Genomic DNA, 24,650 nt, shown 5'->3' on the forward strand with positions numbered 1-24,650 from the left:
CCTCTTATCCACAGTTTTGCCTTCCATGGTTTCAGTTACCCATGGCCAACTAAGGTCTGAAAACATTAAATGGAAAATTCCAGAAATAAGCAATTCATAAGTTTTAAATTGCTCGTTGTTCTGAGTAGCGTGATGAAATCTTGCAAAGTCCAGCTCCATCCTGTCCAGGACATGAATCATTCCTTTGTCCAGCTCATCCTCCCATTAGTAATCTTCTTGGTTATCAATCAACTGTCCCAGCCATAGAGCTTGTGTTCAAGTAATTCTAGTTTTACTTAATAATGATCCATAGTACAAGAGTAGTAATGCCGCCATTTGGATGTGCCAAAGGGAAGCTGTAAAATGCTTCTCCTAGGTGAAAAGGTGAAAGTTCTCGATTTAGTAAGAAAAGGAGAAAAAACTGTCTGCTAAGGTTGCTAAGATCTACAGTAAGAGCAAATCTTCTATCCATGAAATAGTGAAGAAGGACAAAGAAATTTGGGCTAGTTTTGCTATCACATCTCAAGCTGCAAAAGTTATAACTTTAGTGTGTGATGTTTAGTTAAGATGGAAAAAGCATTAAATGTGTACAATAAGATACTGAGAGAGAACACATTCACATAATTTTCATTATATTATATTATTTAATTGTTCTATTTTATTATTAGTTATTTTTGTTAATTTCTTTGTAATAGTAATGTAATGTTAGTCACTCAGTCATGTCCAACTCTTTGCCATCCCATGGACTGTAGCCCACCAGAATCCTCTGTCCATGGGATTCTCCAGGCAAGAATACTGGAGAGGGTTGCCATTTCTTTCTCCAGGGGATCTTCCCAACCCAGGGATCGAACATGAATCTCTTATGTCTACCTGCATTGGCAGGTGGGTTTCTGATCACTAGTGCCACCTGGGAAGTCCAAAAGAGGGAGGGACTACTGTAATCAAAATAGTGTAGTTTTGGCATAAAAATAGACATTGAGACCAATGGAATAGAACTGAAGAGTCTAGACATAGACCCTAAAAGTATATGGCTTATTGATTTCCAACAAGGGTGCCAAGAGCATTCAATGGAGAAAGAAAGATTAATCTCCTACAAGTAGTGCTCGTGAAAAAGTTATAGTGTTATTTGCTTTGTCATGTCCAACTCTATGTGGCCTTATGGACTGTAGCCCACCAGGCTCCTCAGTACATGGAATTCTCCAGGCAAGAATACTGAAGTGGTTGCCATTCCCTTCTCCAGGGGATCCTCCTGATCTTCCTGACCCGAGGATTGAATCCCAGTCTCCTTCATTGCAGGCAGGCTCTTTACCATCTGAGACACCTTTTGGAGCCCTAGCTCACATCATATATAAAAATTAACTCAAAATGGGTTCAGGACCTAAATATGAGTCAAAACTATAACTGTCAGGAGAAAACATAGAGGTAAGTCTTTTTGACTTTAATTTGGTAATGGATTCTTAGATATGACACCTAAGGTCTGTACTCTGACATTATGTAGAGTGGTCTTACTCTGTCTTCATCCTTCATGGTCACAGATGGCCTAGGCTGAGGTTGAACTTTTGTGAAATTGCTTATGTTAATTTCAGCACCAAGGCCAAACTGTGGGGCTTCCCTAGTGGTCCAGAGGTTAAGAATCCACCTGCCAATGCTGGGGACACAGGTTCAGTCTCTGGTCTGGCAAGATCTCACATGCTGCAGGACAGCTAAGCCTGTACGCCACAGCTACTAATGCTCAAGTGCCTAGAGCTCATGTTCTGCGAGAGCAGCCACTGCAATGAGCAGCCCTATGCACTGCAATGAAGAGCAGCCTTTGCTCACCACAACTAGAGAAAGCCCATGTGCAGCAATGAAGCCCGTGTGCAGCAGTGAAGACCAAGGACAGCCAAAAATAAATGAAAAATGAATAAATAAATAATTCAAAAAATAGACCTATTTGTGAATCCCGGGGGATCTTCTAGCAATATCAAGTCCTGGCTGACAGTACCAGGCCAGCTCCTAGATATCAGAAACTGCTTTTCCTTTTCTCAACTTGCAGAATGTATTACAGCTACATGTAGAGCTTAACTTTCAATCAGGCGATATATGAGTTAGGGCTAGGTTTTGTCACATGAAACAAAACCAACATCCCCAAATAACAGTGGCTTAAACAATAAAGATGTTTTTCTCTCTCTCATATATAAAATAGCTCTGGAAGTAGGTCTTGCATAGCTGGAAATATAGCTCTGTGATTACCAGGGACCTGAGCTTTGGCTGTCTCAGTGTTCTGTATTTTGTAGTTTTTTTCCCCTTGGACTTATTGTCCAAGATGGCTGCTCAAGTTCCAGCCATCACACTAACATTCCATTAAGCAGAAAGAGGAAGGGAAGAAGATGGTCCACTGGCTCCCTTTTAGGAAACTTCTTGGAAGTACCCTTCAACACATCTACTTCATGTTTCACATGCTAGCATTTGATTACAAAGGAAAGATGCTTGTGAAATGTAATCATTTAGTTAGGTGGCAATGGGTTCATTAGAATAATCTGGGTTCTCTTATTAAAAGAAAAGTCATAAGTGGATACTGGGGACTACAAGTCTCTCAACTAGGAATAACACAACTGCCATATTGAAGTCTATGAAAGGCAATTCTATGAGGGCTTTTGTGGTATGCAAATATCCCTATCTTTGGTGAAACAGCAAGTCGTTAATTATCTTAAAGGATGCCTCCTTTTTGGTCTTTCTTTTGTAACATTATCAAGAGTTCAAGTTTCAGAATTGAACTCTCTTTTCAGTAGCTCGAAGCTTTGTAGCTTGATTGAAAAGAATGTTGTGATCCAGCCTGCCACCGTTGCTAGGCTGCCTAACAATTTACCTCTAGCAGCAGGGAAGAAATAGTTGTGTTGTTGGAACTATCTAACTTAAAAATGGATTTAAAATATCATTCTTGCAAATTTGTTTTTCAGAATAAATAAATTCTTTTGCTTGGAAGAGCTGTAAAATTACTGTGTGTTCTTCTGTTTTTTTTTTTTTAAGGAGGTGATAAATAAGGTGAATGAAATTATAAACAAGAAGCTCATGTTGGCTCACTATAACTCTATGTAGACATCTGGGCTGGAAATGTGGGAAAATTGTAAAGAATTTGGAAAGGTTCAAAGGCTCAGGTTATTAAAGTTTTAATAATCTTCTTTTCTGCAGGGCTAACCCCCTGCTATTCTTTCAATGTAGGAGAAAAACAAAATATGGACAAAACTGTAGTTAATTAGAGTCTAGTCTTCCTTGGAAAACCTATAGAAATTGCTTGGAATTTTTATAGTGGCTAAGAGTTGGGAGGTATCAGTTTGAAAAGATACAACTTAATTTTCATTTAAGAAATATGGAAGATTTTAGTTTGATTTTAATGAAATAGAATATATATATTTAAAATGTTTACCACTTAGTTAATATAATTGGTTGGAAAACATTACTTTGCAAGAATTATCTATGAAAATTATCTCACTTAGTATTTTAACTTGTCCTCATTGATCAGCCAGAGCAAAACAAAATATTTATTGCCCATAGTAGCGGCATACTGAAAATCAAATGACATGTCTTTGGTTGATTACTAAGTTGTCTTAATTAAAGAAACAACAATCTCTCATGCTTGAACTATGGTAAAATTGTAAAAGTGATTTCTCTTCTGAATAAAATGCATTTTATTTTTGCTGTAGACTTGTAATGTCAGTGTTGCTATTTTTCTGTTTGAAATTAATTTTCTTTTAAAAGCCTCTTAAAAGTATATAGTATAGCAATTTATAATGCAGAATGTATTTTACTATATGTTGTATAAGACTATACTTGGCATATGAAATTTTTATCATAGATACGTGCATATATAGATATGGAAGTATGTGCATATATAGATATGGAAGTACGTGCATATGAAGTCACGTGTATATTTGAAATATGCAGACACAAGGAATACTGTTAATTGTGTTGCATCAAGGAGGGAGAAAGAATTTTACTCATTAGGATCCAGCCGTGAGCATTGAAATATGATTTGTGAGAGATGAAGCTTGGCGTTGTTTTAATAGGCTAAGTGGTTCCAAATGCAAGTTCAGATCGTAGACTCCCAGACTCTTTGTGAGGCTAATTGACTTTGCTGTAGAGTTTTGGCAAAGCTCTTATTATTTTTACTACATTTTCCTTTTTAATAATGTAAAATTGAACGAACTTCTAAAATTCAAGTTCCTCTTTATGAGTTTGTTAGTCCTTCCTTCATCAAGTTAATGACTGACCATTTAGGACAGCCAAGAATGCTTACTGCTCTGGGCATTTGCTAATTGGTTGTTCGTTGGACTATATAGGAGGGGAAATTATTGCTACTATAAACCAAAGAGTGTAAAGGAAAAGTAGTGATATAAACATGGAGCTAGAATAGCCAGGGGAAGCTAGTGACGCAAAAGTTCTGTTTTTTTTTTAAAGGAACTTCCAGTGGTCCAGTGGTTAAGACTCGGTGCTCCCAATTCAGGGGGAAGGGATTCTAAGTTCCCACATGCTGTATAGCATGGCCTTAAAAAGAAAAAAAAAGTTGTGTTTTTCTTCTAGATAGTTCCTCTAGGATGACTGCAAAACACTGAAAATAAAATTCTGTACCCCAGATCATAAGGTGGAAATTCGTTTTGGTAAGTCTTGGAAAAGAAGATTCATGGTTTTGGCTGATTTGTAAAGCCCTAGTGATACATTTCTTTTGTTTTTTTAAAGAAATGTTGAGCTCATAGACCAAATAAGAAGGAGTAAAATCTATTTCACCTCAAAAACTGCTACATAAATAATTTGACCCTCTGGACTGGGACAGTGATTAGGAAGAAATGAAAATTGCAAGACTGGAATTTTTGACCATTTAAGAATGGGAGGTGAATGTTCATTCCATTTCTCTAGGCCTGGCATTCCTTGGAAATTTCCTTTGGAATATCTTGGGGGAAAAACATCATAGTTGAAGGCAGAAACACCTAGTTCATTCCTTCATTGTCCCCTTTTGTCCCTGTGCCGTGGTCTCTCCTGACTCTCCTTATAAGTGCCCACCAGACCGTGTCTGAACTCAGATTGTAAGCCGGGGATTGAATCCAGGGGTCTGGCTTGTGTTGCAAAGGTTTCCAGCAGCATCAGGTAATTCACTATTAGCTTGGCTCTGTTCAGAATGGTATCAGAGACCTGAAAGGCTGCAGGACTCATTACCAATTACCAGTTCCCTGGGCCATCCGGTTCCCTGGCAGAAAGGCTTCCGATGAATTTGCGATGCAAATTGAAAACATGTTGTCAACAGCAGCAATTCCAAAAGATGTTTACCTTAATTTTTCCAAGGCAGGCTTTTTACATGTGGATGTTTTTGTTTGCGGAGCAGCCTTTCAGATTCCCTCATTTCTGGGCTTGGTAGCGTTGTTACAAAGGGATTGTCACCATCTCTTGATGGAGAGAGAAATGAAGAGGCTACATAAAGACTCACTCCCAGGCAGTGCCCCTAACTTTTCAGTGGCTCCTTTCGCAAAACTTTGCATGGAGCTTGGGGCAGCAGATGCCAAGGCTGGCTCAGAGCCATTCAATTTCCCTATGGGACTGAGGAGATCAGCCTGATGAAGGGCTTCTTTTACAGGTAAACTTAAGTCCCAGTTGGTTGTGTCACTTCCCAAGGATGTGTAGTCAGCATCATGGTCGAGTCTAGAAGTCGGGGTTTCCTGGGTACCCCAGGCATTCCCACAGTGTATGACCCCAGACTGAAAAGTTGTCAATGGTTGATGGGTATAAAATAAAGTAACAGATAGAAATTAAGTTGTACATTTCCATTAAAATTGAGACCATTGGGGGAGAGGCCTTGAAGGAAAGCTATTTGACCTTTGAACCTTGTTTGGATGTTGTTTTTCAGGGAATACTTATCCGATTTCAGAAAGCGCTGCTGGAGGAAGTCCTTCTGTCCAGGCAGAGTAGAGTTGCATGTTCATCCTGGGTTAATGTAATGTCCTGATAGCCCTGGTCCCTGGGAGGTCCATTTGGGGCCTCTCAGAGGCTGGACTCTAGAACTGTGGGTCACAGAGTCTCTGAGCCAAACCCTAAGGATGTGGGGGACCATCTAGTCTTCCTTTAAAGCTTGTTTTAAATTCAGAGTCTCCCCTAATTAGAGTTGAGTGTGTTTACTTAGATTACATGTCATCAACTCACAGGTCCTCCTTAAACATCAGACAAGCTGAGCAAGTCTGAAAAAGGAGATTAACCCATTGTGAACTGGAAGTAGAAAACAGGGAACCTGGTTTTGGCCAGAGCAGGAAGCAGGAGCCCTATTCGAGCCTAGCTGGTTTCACAGAGAGCTTCCCAGAGGCATAAGCCAGAGGAGTTTGCTAAGCAGGCATCTCAGCTGCTGCATGTGTAATGAAACCCAGCGCTTGGAGAGTATCTCACAGAGACTGGGTGAGCATCACACAGAATGGTCCCAAGACACAGGAAATGAGAAAGTTCAGAAATGCAGACCGACTAGAGACAAACTCCCAGAGACAATGGAACCAGGGGAGATGGGACTTCAGGAAACAATTTAGGGGCATAAAGTGTCTGGGCTGGGGCTTCCTTAGTTCCATCAGGGTGGAATGTTCTGGGCACCTGCCTGGCTTACCCTCAGCCTCCCCAGAGAGCTCCATCTGATCATGACCTTACAGACACAGAGGACAGGGGCACAGCTGTTTCTTATTCACTTTGTGAGTCCAGCGAGTCATTTAAAACTTCTGGTACCTCGCTCTTTTCTTGTTTATAGGAAGTAGTAAAATCTTCCTCATCACCTTCCAAATTCAGAAGCATTTCCTACAGCAGCTGATTGGGAGGTGGAGAGGGAAGATGTCCGGTTTTGGAATCACACAGATTTGGGACCATCACATAGAAGACATTCTACCTATTGCCTGTTTTGAGCATATTATTTTTTGAATGAAAAATCAAAGATTTTTGCTAAAAAAAAAAAATGGGTTCAAAATCGAGCAGCAAAATGCTGACCTACAAGACCAGAAAGTGAGACCTTACTTATTCAGGACTAACTCAGAGTCACAATTCTACTCTTCTTGTAGGAAAGTAACTTGAAACATTTTTACCGGAGGTGACAAAATTGCTTGAATAAGAAAAGTGCTGACTCCTAATGATGTTTATTCCCCACCGAGTTTGCACATCATAAAATTTGACCCAGGCCACTTGATGAAGTGTGGGTCTTGGGAAAGAGGAATTCACGACCTCCATCCTCGGGAGGATCTTTGTTATCTAGAACAAACTCTAAAGAAAGGTATATCACCATAGAGACCTGAGTCTAGGTTTGATGTCTCTTTCACCCAATCAGCTATAATGTCTTAGGTGGTTCAGGACAAACTATGATTGAGAAACCTTTTCTTTTAGGAAGACTTTTCGTTTTGGAAACGGATGGATTTGAACGTCAGATATTAGGCATTGGTTGGAGTTAAGTTGGCAATTTCTAGAATTCTGTTTCTTAGCTTTCGTCTGCAAGTTGTGCCTGGGGTAAGGGCCATGGACTTTGGGTATGTTGTTATGGGGTACTAGTGGGACCAAGGTCAAAAGACATCAGAAGGAGTGAGTGTCAGATCCTGGTGTGAAAGCATTTAGGTTGATGACCTTCTTGAAACAGCCAACTGGAAGGAGAGAGCGGGACGGGAGTCATGTCAAGGCTGCCTTGAACAAGAGTGAGAACGTTAATAAACACGGAGGGAGGGCAGAGTGTGTAAGAGTCCAAGGCAGCTTCTGTGTTGTCCTGGTCTTGCTACCCTGGAGGGTGCACTTTGGTATAAACAAGCAACTTCAGTTCAGTCTCTCAGTCGTGTCCGACTCTTTGCGACCCCATGAATTGCAGCACGCCAGGCCTCTCTGTCCATCACCAACTCCCGGAGTAAGTAATTTCATGGCTGCAATCACCATCAGCAGTGATTTTGGAGCCCAAAAAAATTAAGTCTGACACTGTTTCCACTGTTTCCCCATCAATTTCCCATGAAGTGATGGGACCAGATGCCATGATCTTAGTTTTCTGAACGTTGAGCTTTAAGCCAACAGGCAACTCAGTTCAGTTCAGTTCAGTCGCTCAGTCGTGTCCGACTCTTTGCGACCCCATGAATTGCAGCACGCCAGGCCTCTCTGTCCATCACCAACTCCCGGAGTCTACCCAAACCCATGTTCATCGAGTCAGTGATGCCATCCAACCATCTCATCCTCTGTCGTCCCCTTCTCCTCCCGCCCCCAATCCTACCCAGCATTAGGGTCTTTTCCAATGAGTCAATCCTTCGCATGAGGTGGCCAAAGTATTGGAGTTTCAGCTTCAATATCAGTCCTTCCAATGAACACCCAGGATTGATCTCTTTTAGGATGGATTGATTGGATCTCCTTGCAGTCCAAGGGACTCTCAAGAGTCTTCTCCAACACCACAGCTCAAAAGCATCAATTCTGCGGCGCTCAGCTTTCTTCATCGTCCAACTCTCACATCCATACGTGACCACTGGAAAAACCACAGCCTTGACTAGACGGACTTTTGTTGGCAAAGTAATGTCTCTGCTTTTAAATATGCTATCTAGGTTGGCCATAACCTTCCTTCCAAGGAGTAAGCGTCTTTTAATTTCATGGCTGCAGTCACCATCAGCAGTGATTCTGGAGCCCAAAAAAATAAAGTCTGACACTGTTTCCACTGTTTCCCCATCTATTTCCCATGGAGTGATGGGACCAGATACCATGATCTTAGTTTTCTGAACGTTGAGCTTAAAGCCAACTTTTTCACTCTCCTCCTTCACCTTCATCAAGAGGCTCTTTAGTTCTTCTTCACTCTCTGCCGTAAGGGTGGTGTCATCCGCATATCTGAGGTTATTGATATTTCTCCCGGCAATATTGATTCCAGCTTGTGCTTCTTCCAGCCCAGCGTTTCTCATGATGTACTCTGCATATAAGTTAAATAAGCAGGGTGACAATATACAGCCTTGACGTACTCCTTTTCCTATTTGGAACCAGTCTGTTGTTCCATGTCCAGTTCTAACTGTTGCTTCCTGACCTGCATACAGGTTTCTCAAGAGACAGGTCAGATGGTCTGGGATTCCCATCTCTTTCAGAATTTTCCACAGTTTATTGTGATCCACACAGTCAAAGGCTTTGGCATAGTCAATAAAGCAGAAATAGATGTTTTTCTGGAACTCTCTTGCTTTTTCGATGATCCAGCGGATATTGGCAATTTGATCTCTGGTTCCTCTGCCTTTTCGAAAACCAGCTTGAACATCTGGAAGTTCATGGTTCACGTATTGCTGAAGCCTGGCTTGGAGAATTTTGAGCATTACTTTGCTAGCATGTGAGATGAGTGCAATTGTGCGGTAGTTTGAGCATTCTTTGGCATTGCCTTTCTTTGGGATTGGAACGAAAACTGACCTTTTCCAGTCCTGTGGCCACTGCTGAGTTTTCCAAATTTGCTGGCATATTGAGTGCAGCACTTTCACAGCATCACCTTTGAGGATTTGAAATAGCTCAACTGGAATTCCATCACCTCCACTAGCTTTGTTCATAGTGATGCTTTCCAAGGCCCACTTGACTTCACATTCCAGGATGTCTGGCTCTAGGTGAGTGATCACGCCATCGTGATTATCTGGGTCGTGAAGACCTTTTTTGTACAGCACTAACTGACATTTAATAATTTTCTGAAGCTATCTAGTGGTGGTCCCAACAGGACCCACGCTCAGCAGTTCATTTCCTACAACCTTAAGCACAAGTATTAATTGTTATAAAGATTATGGGAATGAGCTATCAGATAGCCTTTGGAGTCTGCATTTGCTTTATTTCTATTTTTGAGAATTATGGCATTGGTAGTCACCATCTAAGATGGCTCTCGGAAGGCTTCGAATTAACGCCTGGCATAGAGCTCTCTGTGAGGCAGAGCTGGGAGGCGGGTGCTCAGAGCTGGCGGCTCACAGGACTTTACTGAGCATTTAATAAGCCTCTTCTAAAGGGTATTCAAAGTGGTGGTAACGTGACATAAAAGGGGCCACGTCGAGAACTGTTTCAATTTTCTGAGGACAGAGGAATGGTTATCTAAGGAGGTGAAAAATGGGGCACTGAAAACAAACAAGACTCTAGTCTCCTTCCTCGTGTTTCTGGCTGCATCTGTCATATATCTGTTGGCACGCTTTCTTTTGGGGACAAAGGACAGCACTGTTCAATCCTCCCGTCCATGCCAAACTCCAAAGGGGATAATTACATTCTGCCTCCTGAAATTCCCTTTGCAATTTCATCTGGGGGCAGCGCTCTGTACTGCCTGCGTGTTACTGTGCGCTGGGGAGCTGTGTTTTATTCCTAGGTTGGTATTATTGTGGCCAGTGTGAGCACCACATGGCTTTATTTTGGTCCCAGCATAGAGATCAGACTAGAGTCTCAGACTGGGGTCTCTTACAGTAAAATGCATTGAGTGCAGTAGCAAACACCAGCTCACTGCGACATCTTGTTTCTGACTATCTACAGGGCAAGACTGGCATAATTGTGTCTGAAAAGTAACAGCCAATTGTCTAATCTTGTTTTTTAAGAAAAGGTACTGGTTCGATTCTTGGGATGGGAAGATCCACTGGCGAAGGGATAGGCGACGCATTCCCAGTATTCTTTGGCTTCCCTGATGACTCAAAGAATCTGCCGGCAATGTGGGAGACCTGGGTTCAATCCCTAAGTGGGAAGATCCCCTGGAGAAGAGAAAGACTACCCACTCCAGTATTCTGGCCTGGAGAATTCCATGGACTCTATAGTCCATGGGGTTGAAAAGAGTTGGACACGACTGAGCGACTTTCACTTTCGTTGTTTTTATCGAAGGAGGTGGCAGAGGATGAGATGGTTAGATAGTATCACCGACTCAATGGACATGAATTTGAGCAAACTCTGGGAGATAGTAAAGGACACGGAAGCCTGATGTGCTGCAGTCCATGGGGTTGCAAAGAGTCAGACACGACTGAGTGACTGAACACACCCCCACACACACACACACACCCCCACACACCCACACACAAAATATAGTACATGATAATGGTTTTGTGTTCAGGTGAAAAATACAGTTCAGATATAATGTTTTGACCCTCCTAAAATCATTAAAGCTGGTTGAAATTCTATATGTGAGACCTCAAAATAATTTATTTTGGTTTCCTGAAGGTAATTATTCTTTCCTGAATAGCACGAATAGTTATGTTGTAAACAGGATAGAAAATTTCTTAGGGAAAGATAATATATGTTTAAATTCTTAGAACCAATCTTTGTAATGTAAGGAAAATGAACCAAGTTTGTTAGAATGAAATCCAGGTGAAAATGTAATACTGCTTCCCTGAATTTTTGGAGAAATAGATACTAAGATGATAATTCCAATTCCCCAAGAGAACAAGGGAAACCTGGACAAGAGGTTGGTTTTAATAATAGTGTTTCAAGCTGTTCCTATCCTTAATTGTATTGCAGAATGAGACTGTAGCCATCAAGCCCTAGCACTGGTTTGAGCATGAGAGCAGAACCAAGGAAAGCAGGGACTCATTAATCACAGCAGTGACTGAAGTGGTTTAATAATTATGTCATTTCAAGGGGAAAAAAGGCTTTGCCTCAAGTAAAAGGGGAAACGAAGGACTGGTAAATAGAACTTGCTTCCATCCCTGGTAGTCAGCTAGTGGGTCTACTAGTGGGAAAGGTCTATTAACTAATTGATCTGCTAGACTCGATAGAGAACTCGAGCTGGAGATCAAAGGAAACTCTCCGCTACAAAGGCAAGCAAAAGCCTTCGACCAGATGTTTTCCTTCCATCTCTGTCATGCTTGATAACTGCAAATGTGGCTGAATCTGGCCATAGGCTTTGTCCACCCAGCCATTGATATGAAAAGGGGTGTGTGTGTGTGTGCCTCCACAGGCAGAAAAACGAGATGAGAACAGCGTCAACGTCAAAAAGATTCAGCATTTAAGAGGGTTTGAGAGCTAAAAAATTACTTTTCTATTTCTTTGCAAAGCAAAGCGACCAAAGAATGTTGTCAACTGCCAACTTTAAAAAAAAGGTTACTATACCTTAATCAGTCTACAGTTACCATTTAGAGTGACTTACACGGATGCATTATAATATACATCTGTTACAATAAAATCAAGGATATTTTGAATAATGGATGAAATGACCAAGATTCAACTGCTACTGTTAACTTAGGTGTTTTCTTTTCTATTCAGAACAAAAGAGCACAAAATTCAAACTTGATTTTTTTTTTCCTGTCGTTACCCTAGAGTTGCTTGTTTACATCTGTTAACCATCTTTATCTTTTCCAATTCTAACTCTGTATTCTGGGTCTGGTTTTTTCACATCTGGATAAGGTATTATTTATGATGACACAAAATATTTGGTTTCGAAGTTTGTTGGAAATATATGTAGATTTATCACTATTTCTTTTCTGTGTACTTTTAAGATTCCTGTAGTATCAGACATTTTGAAGAATGTCTAGAATTACCTTGATGTGGTTAGTTTGGTCTGGTCTATGGACTTTCTTAAAATACTACCTTGCTTCCTCAGTTGATCATAAATATCACCAAAAGTCCTTAGTACATCTGATTGATAGACGTATCAGGATTCAGGGATGTTCAGAATGAAATCTCATTGATCTAAGTCAATAAGTCACCATAAAAGGAAAATTTCCCTAAAATGTTTGAAAGTTTGTACTTTCTTGATGCCTAAATTTCTCAAATGATAACTCACTTTTTTAAGGCTTTTGTTTCTATTAAATTTTAGCTTCTACTGCTGTATAACACAGGGAGTGCAGCCCAGTGCTCTGTGATGACATAGAGTGGTTGGATTGGGGGTGGGTAGGAGAGAGGCTTACGAGGGAGGTTCAGTTCAGTTCAGTTGCTCAGTCGTGTCCGACTCTTTGCGACTCCATGACTACAGCATGCCAGGCCTCCCTGTCCATCACCAACTCCCGGTGAGATGCCATCCACCCATCTCATCCTCTGTCGTCCCCTTCTCCTCCTGCCCTCAATCTTTCCCAGCATCAGGGTCTTTTCAAATGAGTCAGCTCTTCGCATCAGGTGGCCAAAGTATTGGAGTTTCAGCTTCAACATAAGAGGGAGGGGATATATGTATACCTATGGCTGATTCACGTTGCTGTATGGCAGAAACCAACACAATATTGTAAAGCAATTATCCTCCAATTAAAAATTTAAAAAATGGAAAAAAAATTTAGCTTCTGAAATTTCCCATTATCTTTCTGTGTGCATGTGTTGTTTAATGTCTAAAAGAAGTATTTCTTAGATAATATATTCATCATATGTGTATTTATCCTATAATTTCCTGAAAATATGCTTGGACAGGGTAGAAGGAGGGAAAGGTAAAGATGGTCCCCCCAAAACAACTTTATATGCTTTAAACTTTGCTGAATGTCTTGTTTAAGAGCGTATGAATCAGACCTCACCCTTTCTCAAGGTCCCATTGACAGACTAAATGATTAACTGTCCATTGTCTGTTTGTCCATCCATAATTCTATCTAATGAAACCACAACAATCTGGACATCAATAAAGGAACCACAGGGTGTGAATAAATGCTAGTAGATAGAAAGCAGATAGACTTATATGAAAAGCAAACAAAAGAAAAAAACAGAGAGGGGGATTCCAGAGATAAGAGTGGGCTGGAGAAGCTCCAAGCTTGGAGCTATCAGGCGAAGGACAAGAATGCGTGGGGAGTGGGGGAGGATGCTTGTTAGAGTGTTTATTTAACAGTCTGAATCAGATCTTTGGGATACCCTTCTTCAACTAGAACTTCCTCCCTGCTCTTCCTTCTTCTTCCACTCCTCAGTTTCAGAACAAACATGGGCAAATTGTGTCGCTTGGAAAAAATCATATAACTTCTAAAGACTGAAGAGTAGAGGTGTGTGGGTACTTGGCCTAAAGAAAAAAGCTGGAGAAAAAAGCAAAAAGCAAAAAGCTGGGCTTCAGTAGCAATTACTGGGATAAGAACACTTTGCCTAGACATCTCTGCTTAAGTTTTTCATGCCCTGAGCAATTCTGGGTGGGAGGTCTCTGATTGCTTGCTTCATACAATGGGGAATCCTGCCCATCAATACTTCTATTCACCCAGTGTCTTCACAGACAAACTGTGAAGCATTACTGTGAAACTTCACACCACAAACTCCCTCATTTGACAGAGTTCTGAGGAACAATATTTTTGTGCTGGTCAGTTTCGTCCTTCAGTCATAGGTATAACACTAGATATTAGACAATACTGAGTTCATGAAAGAGAAGGATTAATATGAATACATAGAGTAACCAGTAGAAGAAAACAGAACTCAGAAAGCTAAAAAGAACTTTAAAAATTCTTTTCAGCATTCTTAGAGTAGATCAGGATGATCCTATAACCTTAAAATAAGAATGAATTGTTGACACAAGAGGGATCAGAAAATCAGAAGGGCTTCTGATAATTAAAATAAGTGTGTTTACGAAACAGAAACAGACTCACAGACTTAGAGAATGAACTAGTGGTTACCAGGAGGGAAGGGATATTAGGGCATTTGAGATCAACATGTACACATGACTATATTTAAAGTGGATAACCAACAAAAACCTACTGTATAGCACAGGGAACTCTCCTCAATGTTATATGGCAGCCTGGATGGGAGAGGAGTTTTGAGGAGAATAGATACATGTAAATGTATGGCTAAGTAGCTCTGCTGTGCACCCAAAACTGTTACAACATTGTTAACTGGCTATACTCTAAAATAAAAGATTGCAAATTAAAAAAAAATAAAATAAGATTGCTAAAATTATAAATCAACAACTGGATTGAAAAATATGTTAGACATGACTAAAGAAATATCTTGGAAGAAAAATAAAGGAAACTTTCCAGCATGGAGAGCATAAAAGGCAAAAATGATAAATAAAAGAATTAACAAGTATGAGCATAGGACCAGATGTTCAATATCCCTCTCATAGGAAAAGAATAGCTAACAGAGAAAATGAAGGGGATAAATAAAAAAAAAGTAGAGGAAAATCATCTTATGTAAAGGAAGACATGAATATTTAATTGAAAAACTTCCACTAAGTACTAAAAAGGATAAGTTAAAAATAAAACCTGGTGATACTTGAGGTATATACAAATATAAAGAAAAAGCCTAAGGAGCCTCCAAAGAGAAAAAAGCAAGCTGCCTAATAATCAAACTGACATCAACAACATAGGACAATAACTCAGAGCCCTCAGAGTTCTCATCAGCAAGAAACAATGAAGCAGAATCTCAACATTCTGAGTTATAATGATTCTAAATAAAGGTAGACACACTTTTCCTTTAAGGGGAAAGATGGTAAATATTTCACATTTTGTGGGTCAGGTGGGTTTTTTTGTAACTATTCAGCTCTGCCAGTGTAGCACAAAAGCAGCCATAATGTCCATAAAGAAATGAGCATGGCTGTGTTTCCGCAAACCTTCATTTACCAACACAAGTGAAGGGCTGGGTTTGACAGTGGGCCATAGTTTGCCAACACTTGATTTTGAACACAGAATTCTATACCTAGCTAAACTATCAACCAAAGAGGAGAGCAAAATAAAGACATTCTCAGGCAAGCAAAATCTCAGAAAATTTCGTAACTAAGCACCCAAATGGCAAAAAAAAAAAAAAAATACTGAAGAAATTTTGTTTGAGAACAACGAAAAAGGAGTAAATGAGAGTGAGATGAAGTAGAAGAAACAGCAGAAGCTGAGCATGACCTGGGGGTTTGGAACATTCTTCTTAAAGTGGCCATAGTTTATGACATAGGATCACTTACTTTTCCTTCTCTATGGGTTCAGTCATATTATTTAAGTATTCCTGGAATAATATTTAAATGCAGGCAGATGATTCCTGGGTTGAGAAAATCCCCTGGAGAAGGAAATGGCAACTCACTTTAGTATTCTTGCCTGGAAAATCCTATGAACAAAGGAGCCTGGAGGGCTACAGTCCATGGGGTCAAAAAGAGTTGGACATGACAGAGCATGCGCGCACACACACACACACACACACACACACACACACACACATACACAGAGCCTTTGTTTTATTGTGCTTCATAGACATTGTGTCACAGCTGTCACCTCTGGTGAATGGATATGAGGATAGACATAAGGAAGGTGAGTTAATTGAACTTTAATTTCTTTCTTTATAGCTTGAATTTTTTTTTATCACATACAAGTATTCCCTTCATTTACAAAATGGCTCTATAAAAACTTCTATTGAAAATGCATTTAGGGCTAGAGACTTTATTAAATGAACTTGAAGCTCAAAGTCTATTAAACAAAACAAAAAAAAGCTTTAATCTGTCATCTGTAGTAAATTCAATTTGCCAAAAACATTCTTATACTTTTTCACTGGGCAAGTTAATTGAAAAGAAAATTGGCAAAATTTTATAAAATGTTTTCCTGAATGACTCTAAACTTTGTTAATTAAAACTTTTACAATGTTGGTAGGAATGTAAATTTGTGCAGCCACTGTAGGGTTCCTTAAAAAACTAAAAATACAGCTGCCGAAGGACCTTGAGCATATTACCCAGAGAAAACTGCAATTCAAAAAGATGCACGCACCCTATTGACAATTAACCAAGACATGGAAACAGCCTAAGTATCCACTGACAGATTAATAGATAAAAAAGATGCAGTACATATATACAGTGGAATATTATTCAGCCATAAAAATGCCATTTGCAACAACATGGATGGACCTAGAGATTAGAGGTAAAGAGAGCCAGACAAAGACAAATATCATATAATATCACCTATATGTGGAATCTGAAAAAAAAAAAGACACAAATTAACTTATTTACAAAACAGAAACATACTCTCAGATTTAGAAGAAAGAACTTACTGTTACCAACAGGGTAAGGGGGCAGGGGATAAGCTAGAAGGTTGGTATTAACACAGATACACTAATATGTATATATATATATATATATATATATATATATATATGTATGTATGTATATATAGCTCAGTTGGTAAAGAATCCGTCTGCAATGCAGGAGACCCCAGTTTGATTCCTAGGTCGGGAAGATCCTCTGGAGAAGGGAAAATCTTACCCACTCTGGTATTCCTGGGCTTCCCTTGTGGCTCAGCTGGTAAAGAATCCACCTGCAATGCAGGAGACCTGGGTTCGATCCCTGGGTTGGGAAGATCCCCTGGAGAAGGGAAAGACTACCCATTCCAGTATTCTGGTCTGGAGAATTCCATGGTCTGTATAGTCCACAGGGTTGCAAAGAGTTGGGAGATGACTGAGCGGCTTTCACTTTCATATATATATATACATATAAGATAATGAACAAGGACCTACTGTATAGTATAGGGAACTATACTGAATATTTTGTAATAATCTATAAGAGAAAAGAATCCAAAAAATAATAGATGTACATGTCCACGTATTACTGAATCACTGTGCTGTGTACCTGAAACTTACATGATATTGTAGATCAATTCTAATATGACCCATCTTTAATAAGGTAACGTTTTGCTCAACTACCCTCAGAACACTTCTTATACAAGAATTACTGGGGTAGTCAGACTGCAGCCCCATGGCTGGCCATCTGATTTTGTGAATAAATTTTTATTGGAACCCAGTCACATCCCTTTGTTTATGTCTCCTCTATGGCTCTTGTATATGAATGCAGTTCCAAAATATTTACCATCTAGACCTATGGGAAAAAGTTTGCTAACTCCCTATCCAAATGACCTGAGACTTTGCTAAAGCCCAGATTGCAGGGCCCCACCCTAAGGCTTCTGATTCAGTGAGTCTAGGGCGGGAGCGAGAATTTGCATCCTAACGTGTCCAATAGGCTGCCAGTCAAGGGACCGTGGTGAGTAGCAATGATGTAGACAAATCTTGGGTTTGCATTTTTGCTGTATCCAGTGCAGGTCTGCATGAGCTTGGACAGGTACTCAATTTTCATATCTCTGGGTTGATTCATTTGTAACATGAGAGTGACGACATTTCCTATCTAGGATTGTGGTGAGGATTCAGTGAATTCATGCACGTAAAGTTCTTTAGCATGGTACCTAGTACTAGGTACATAGTGATGAGTCAATGAAACATTTACTATTCTGATAATAAAAGCACACACCTTTCTGAGTACTGATCAGGTATGAGAGAGATGAGGTTAGAATGTCAGCTGCTTGGGCAGTGAATCATTTTCCCCAGTCTCTAGATCTCATGCTTTGCATAAAAATTTTCCTAAATGCTGGACCAGAAGAAAAAAAATAAAAGAGTGGCTTTAAATCAATTTCCTTGGAATGAAGTACAAACTGAAAAGGATCACCAGCACTCTTGTGTTTTTACTGCTTTCTTGTTCGGAGTAATTTCAAGTTTAAAAAGAAACTAGGGACTTCCCTGGTGATCCAGTGGTTAGAACTCCACACTTCCAATGCAGGGTATGAGGGTTCCCAAATACTGTGTGGTGCAGTCCAAAAAAAATTAAACGTATAATTTTTCACATGTGAGGGTATGTAGTCATCAGTAGGAGGCAGGGACATGCATATGAAAGAGGTGACAAACGAACATTTTTGTCCTCAAGGAATTTATAACCTAATTTTAGGTAAGATAGACCCTCATGTCACATGAAAAGCTGGGCACAGTCTAGGTGGAATTTGAGGAAAGATGAGAGATGCAGGTGAAGTGTACACCAGGGTATCGACAACATGCTGGAAGAGTCAGGGGTCTCTTGAAGATCAGGTGGGATTGTATGAAGGAATCTCCCCCATTTAGCAGGAGAAATGGTGCTGAAAAGGCATGAAGATGAGGAAATGAGCACAGAATGCTTGAAATCTAGCTAAGAGTTGAGAAAATCAGTCATGGTTGAAAACTATGTAGGCAAATAACTCTTGGAAGAGCAAATTCCATTTTTTCAAGCGTGGGTACTTGTACTGTGATTTTTTTTTTTTTTCAGGTGGCACTGAAAACTCTAAAGTAATCTCAAGTTCAACAATTATGACTGATAGTGGCTCTGGCTCAAAAAAAGAAAAAAATTTCTGCTATCTTTGAAAACTGTCAACAGGTTGAGTTGGCTCTCTGAAAGTGGAAAATCCTTCTGACCCTGGAAGACTCTGACGGGATGAGCTGGAACAGGACAGGGACAGTCCTCATCTTTTCGTATTGAGGCAGAAAGGCTGAGACAGAACACGTTAGTGACCAGAGAGCCAAATAATCAGAGAAACTTGGCTTTGAGGCTTGGGTCTTAGAGAAGGTTATTGTTCATCACTTGGGCTGCAGTTACAGAGGACATTCTCTGAGAGTAGACAGGTGGACCCCTGAGAAGAGCATCTGAAAGCACCATCTGCCTCCTTGTGCCTGGATCTGCTTGCAAACATCAGTGCACAGTGAAGAAAACTGCTCTTGGTTGCAAGGGCTGGCGGAGCATCCCTGGCTGAAAGCTGGTGTCTGGAGTGGCGTCCAGGCCTGTTCTATTTAGTTCACCACGGAAGCAGTGGGGGTGTCTTTCTGGGGCAGAGCAAGACCCATCGCTCCTCGTCTTAGCCAGGAACAGAATCATCTGATGCTACCGGTTCAGGTGATAATACTCGAGGGATGAATGACTGTGACCTCATGGAAAGAGAAGGGAGAGATGGTGGCTGTGGCTTAGTCACCGCCTAGACAGGCATGGTTGGGGCTGTCACTCAGTTATCTCCTTCTGGTTTTCAAATTACGAGAAGAGATTTATGGAAAATCTCTGTGATTTCTCCCTCTCCCTGGGAGAGGATCCGGTCCACAGCCCTTCCTCCGCGGCAACCCCGCCTGTTTAATCGTCTTAGCAGTCAGAATGGATTACTGCAGAATCTGTCTCTTGAAGCTGTCTTCATAAAAGAAAATGTTATACAGTTTCGGTGCATTTTGGTTTTCTCTGTGTTGTGTAAATTAACTTTGATTTCTGACTTTTTTTTTTCCAGACATTTTTGTAGGTGGAGGACTAGGATGATTTGGAATACAAACCACAGAAGTACTTCACTGTCGAGTCCTCAGCTCGAGGTAACTATCCTGAGCGCTGGCCACAGGGAGCCTCCCCAGTGTCTAGCTGGATTCCGATCATCCCTCCCTGATGCTGGGGTTGGATGACTTTCCTGCCACTCAGCCAAAGGTATGGCCCGTCTTTTCCATCATTTGTTGCTCTTAATTTTTCTGACTGACATCTTTGCCCATGGAATGGATAATGAGAGATGTCTATATATTCATGTGTTTATCAAAGATCATCCATCACCCACCATGGGACCTTGTTTAAATTGTCCTTGTCTCATTCAAGTTAAGCTTCTCAGAGACAGAATGTGCAGTGTCTTCGTCAAGTTTTACCAACAGACCAACTAGGGAAAACCAATCCATGACTCTCTCTGTAAAGATAGCCTGCTGTTGTGCTATGCTCAGTCCTGTCTGACTCTTTGCAACCCCAATGGACTGTAGCTTGCCAGGCTCCCATGCCCATGCACTTTTCCAGGCAAGAATACTGGAGTGGGTTGCTACTTCCTTCTCCAGGGGATCTTCCCACACCAGGGACTGAACCCACATCTCTTACATTTCCTGCATAAGCAGGCAGGTTCTTTACCACTAGTGCCATCTGGGAAAACCTAAAGATAGCCTAGTATTGTATAAACAGGGGCTTCCCTTGCGGCTCAGATGGTAAAGAATCCACCTGCAATATGGGAGACCTGGGTTCAATCCCTGGGTTGGGAAGATCCCCTGGAGAAGGGAAAAGCTACCCACTCCAGTATTCTGGCCTGGAGAATTCCATGGACTATATAGTCCATGGGGTCGCAAAGAGTTGGACATGACTGAGTGACTTTCACATTATATAAACACTAGCTTGGTAATTATATATGTAATATATAAAATATATATTTATTATCTCTATATACAATATGTAATTATATGTATATTTTGCATGTGTAAACATAGTTCTATATTTATATATAAATATATAATTATGTATGTATATATAAAATATACTATATTTATATGTGAATAAATATATATCATTATGTGTATATATTTACATTATATAAAAATATAATTTCCATCCTGGAGTAAGTATATCCCCTTTAACAAGTCCCTAACCTTCCTCTGTAAGCTTAGTTTCCTGATCATGAAATAGATGTGAATTAGTTGTTTTTTCTTAGACACCCTCATATGTACCACATTATTTTTGTGTTTTCCAGAAACGTTTTTTGTTTTTTTTTAAATCACAACTTTAAATTTCTATTTCTTTCGCAGCTCACGCTAATATCTAGGTCAGCAAGAGTCAAGATTTTTTAAAAAGCTGGTCCTTCTCTCTTTTAAATTTGGGGAATTATTTCCTTGCTTTGGGGAAGCCCTTGGGGAATACCATGGAGAGCGGGTGCTAGGCCAGTGCAGAGCACAAGCTCAGTGTCCTCTCTGGCAGGGGGTGATGACTGAGGGACTTTGGCTGATCTTCCAGGGCTTTGACCTGGACAGGAGTGGCTGCCTCCAGGAAGACATGCCTAGGACTGTTTCTAGAAGAAGGCAGAGGCTGCCAGTGGCAGGCGCTGCTGCGGCCCTGGTTCCCCTGGGCCACGATCTCTAGTTCAAGGAGGGAACCTTGTGTAGAGGTGCGGTGACAGGCTAAAACACTGAAGTGACTTTCTTTGGCATGTTGCCAATAAGCCCCAAAGATGAGTCTTTATGATGGAAGTAAAAAGAGGATGGAAGAAAACCTAGGGTTGGTACTCCGAGCCTTTGGTGGCATTAGGTCAGGCAAGTGTCAGGTGAAGGAAAGTCCCAGATGACATGGAATTGTCACTTACAGACAAGGGCATCATCAAAACGACAGAATAGGAGTTTTCTCCCATCTTCCCCTCAAAGAATACTGATGTTGACCATCACCCATAGACAAGAGGGCCTTTGTGGGGGTCTGACAAGGGTAATGGAGAATTTTCTGCATGAGATTGGATGCACTGAAGAGACTAAGAGTGTTATTGACCAAAGTGTTGGGCCTCCTTCATCAATAGAAATTGATGAAAGGTCAGATAAGGAATTAAGGCAAGGTTTTATTGGGCCCCTGCTGCAGCGGGTCGGGTGGAGGGCGGTGAGAGCAAGTAACAGGTGCCCTTCCTTACTCCCTTAGGTGGGGCAAGTGTGCTCCTTATGTGGGGTGAGGGTGGGGTGGGTTCAGGGGTCAGCCTGGAGAGGTGGCTTAGGTGTTTTGCCCACCCCTTTGGTGGTGTTGCGTGCAAGGGGCAAGTGTGCAGTACCCTGCTTTAGCTCCCAACACCCTGCTGTTGCTCCCGACTCCTCCGAAGTGGCAGTTGGGCTCTTTCTGGTCTTTGTGTATCTTTTCATTCATTGCACATGCAGGTAGTGATTTTTAGTCCCTTTTAAGTTTCTTTGTATTTTGTTGCTGGAGGAGACAAACATCTCCTTTGTCCAGGCGCAAGCACAGTAGCAAAGGGTCCCAGGTCACAGCCTGTCTCAGGAGGAAGCCCCACTTCACCTGTGATCCCTCCCTTATGACATGGTACAGCCCAGGGCCCAGAGGACCTTGTCAGTGAGCACCAGGCTTCTCCAGCTCCAAGGAACACCACCTACTTCTCTCTCCCACCATCGCCAATGCTGATGAGTGTGTACCACTGCAGGGGATATGAGAGGACAGCAGGCTGGCTTGGGGTAGGAGGACCTCATGAACTTCTCTTTGGACTCCCATCAGGAAGCCCACCCCAGAACCATCAGGGACACCTTCACTGCAGATCCCCACAACTGGCCCATGGGCACCCCAAACACTGCGCTCATCTCACCCCACACACCCTCACCTCATGGCTGGCACTCTGTGGGCACCCCCAGCACGGTGAGTGTGAGGGTGGCAGTGGGCAGGATTGAGAAAAAGCGCACAGTCTGAGAGTCTGTTTTTGTTTTGCAAATAAGTTCATTTGTATAATCTTTTTTTTTTTTTTAGATTCTACATATAACAGGTATTATGGGGCTTCCCGGGTGGCACTCCTGTAAAGAACCTGTCTGCCAGTGCAGGAGACATAAAGAAGTTTCGATCCCTGGGTTGGGAAGATCCACTGGAGGAGGGCATGGCAACTCACTCCAGTATTCTTGCCTGGAGATTCCCATGGACAGAGGAGCCTAGTGGGCTACACTCATTAGTGTCTCAAAGAGTCAGACACGACTGAAGTGACTTAGCATGCATGCATAACTGATATTATATAATATCTATCTTTGTCCAGCTTCACTTACTTAACTCATCTCTAGGTCAATCCGTGTTGCTACAAATGGCATTATTTCATTTCTTATGGCTGAGTAGTTCAGTTCAGTTCAGTCGCTCAGTCGTGTCCGACTCTTTGCGACACCATGAACTGCAGCACGCCAGGCCTCTCTGTCCATCACCAACTCCCGGAGTCTACCCAAACCCATGTCCATCGAGTCAGTGATGCCATCCAGCCATCTCATCCTCTGTCATCCCCTTCTCCTCCTGCCCCTAATCCTACCCAGCATTAGGGTCTTTTCCAGTGAGTCAACCCTTCGCATGAGGTGGCCAAAGTATTGGAGTTTCAGCTTCAACATCAGTCCTTCCAATGAACACCCAGGATTGATCTCCTTTAGGATGGATTGATTGGATCTCCTTGCAGTCCAAGGGACTCTGAAGAGTCTTCTCCAACACCACAGTTCAAAAGCATCAATTCTTTGGCGCTCAGCTTTCTTCACTGTCCAACTCTCACATCCATACATGACCACTGGAAAAACCATAGCCTTGAGTAGATGGACTTTTGTTGGCAAAGTAACGTCTCTGCTTTTAAATATGCTATCTAGGTTGGCCATAACCTTCCTTCCAAGGAGTAAGTGTCTTTTAATTTCATGGCTGCAATCACCATCTGCAGTGATTTTGGAGCCCCCCAAAATAAAGTCTGACACTGTTTCCACTGTTTCCCCATCTATTTCCCATGAAGTGAGGGACCAGATGCCATGATATTAGTTTTCTGAATGTTGAGCTTTAAGCCAACTTTGTCACTCTCCTCTTTCACTTTCATCAAGAGGCTCTTTAGTTCTTCTACACTTTCTGCCATAAGGGTGGTGTCATCTGCATATCTGAGGTTATTGATACTTCTCCCGGCAATCTTGATTCCAGCTTGTGTTTCTTCTCCATTGTATATATGTACCATATCTTTATCCATTCAGCTGTTGATATATATTTAGGTTGCTTCCATGTGTTGGCTATTGTAAATAGTAACACTAGTTTCTGAAATTCTCTGAGGAGACACAGGCAAGACATTTTTTCCTAGTTCACATTTTAGCTTAAAATCTATTTCTTATAGAATCATGTCACTTCAGAGCCACGAGGGCTTAAAAATCATTGAGTTCAAAATTCTTTTAAAGATGAGAAAATAGAGATTGATATGCATGAGGTGAATTTCTCTTTGGTAACAAATACAGACACTCCCCTACAAGCTGTGAACTTTCAAAGATGCGAATGTGCCAACTGCTGTATTATACTTTTCGAGGTACTGTACTATAGGATTAAAACTGTTTTATTCTTTTCTGTTTGTTTTTTTTTACATATTATTTGTGTGAAAAGTATTATAAACTATAACAGTACAGTACTGTATAGCTGATTGTTAGTTGGGTACCCAGGCTAATTTTGCTGGACTTACAGACAAACTGGACTTACAACACTCCCTTGGAAAGGAACTTGTTTGTATGTAGGGGACTTGCTGTGCTAT

At 41.2% G+C, this 24,650-nt stretch overlaps 1 long non-coding RNA gene across 2 annotated transcripts in view; it reads left to right on the forward strand.

Annotated features, from left to right (window-relative positions):
• The window catches only part of LOC145533469 (uncharacterized), a 141,388-nt gene that overhangs the window by 38,633 nt on the left and 78,105 nt on the right, over positions 1-24,650 (forward strand). Inside the window, exons 3-4 of one of the 2 annotated variants that reach the window (XR_014074104.1) lie at positions 18,878-19,498; positions 19,875-20,062. This is a non-coding gene — a long non-coding RNA (uncharacterized LOC145533469). The remainder of the gene's footprint in view (positions 1-18,877; positions 19,499-19,874; positions 20,063-24,650) is intronic. The other variant, XR_014074103.1, reaches the window with a different exon arrangement.

The sequence above is a fragment of the Giraffa tippelskirchi genome, chromosome 13 (genome assembly GCF_054371585.1).
Source record: "Giraffa tippelskirchi isolate mGirTip1 chromosome 13, T2T-mGirTip1v1.2.pri, whole genome shotgun sequence".
Taxonomy (NCBI): Eukaryota; Metazoa; Chordata; class Mammalia; order Artiodactyla; family Giraffidae; genus Giraffa; species Giraffa tippelskirchi.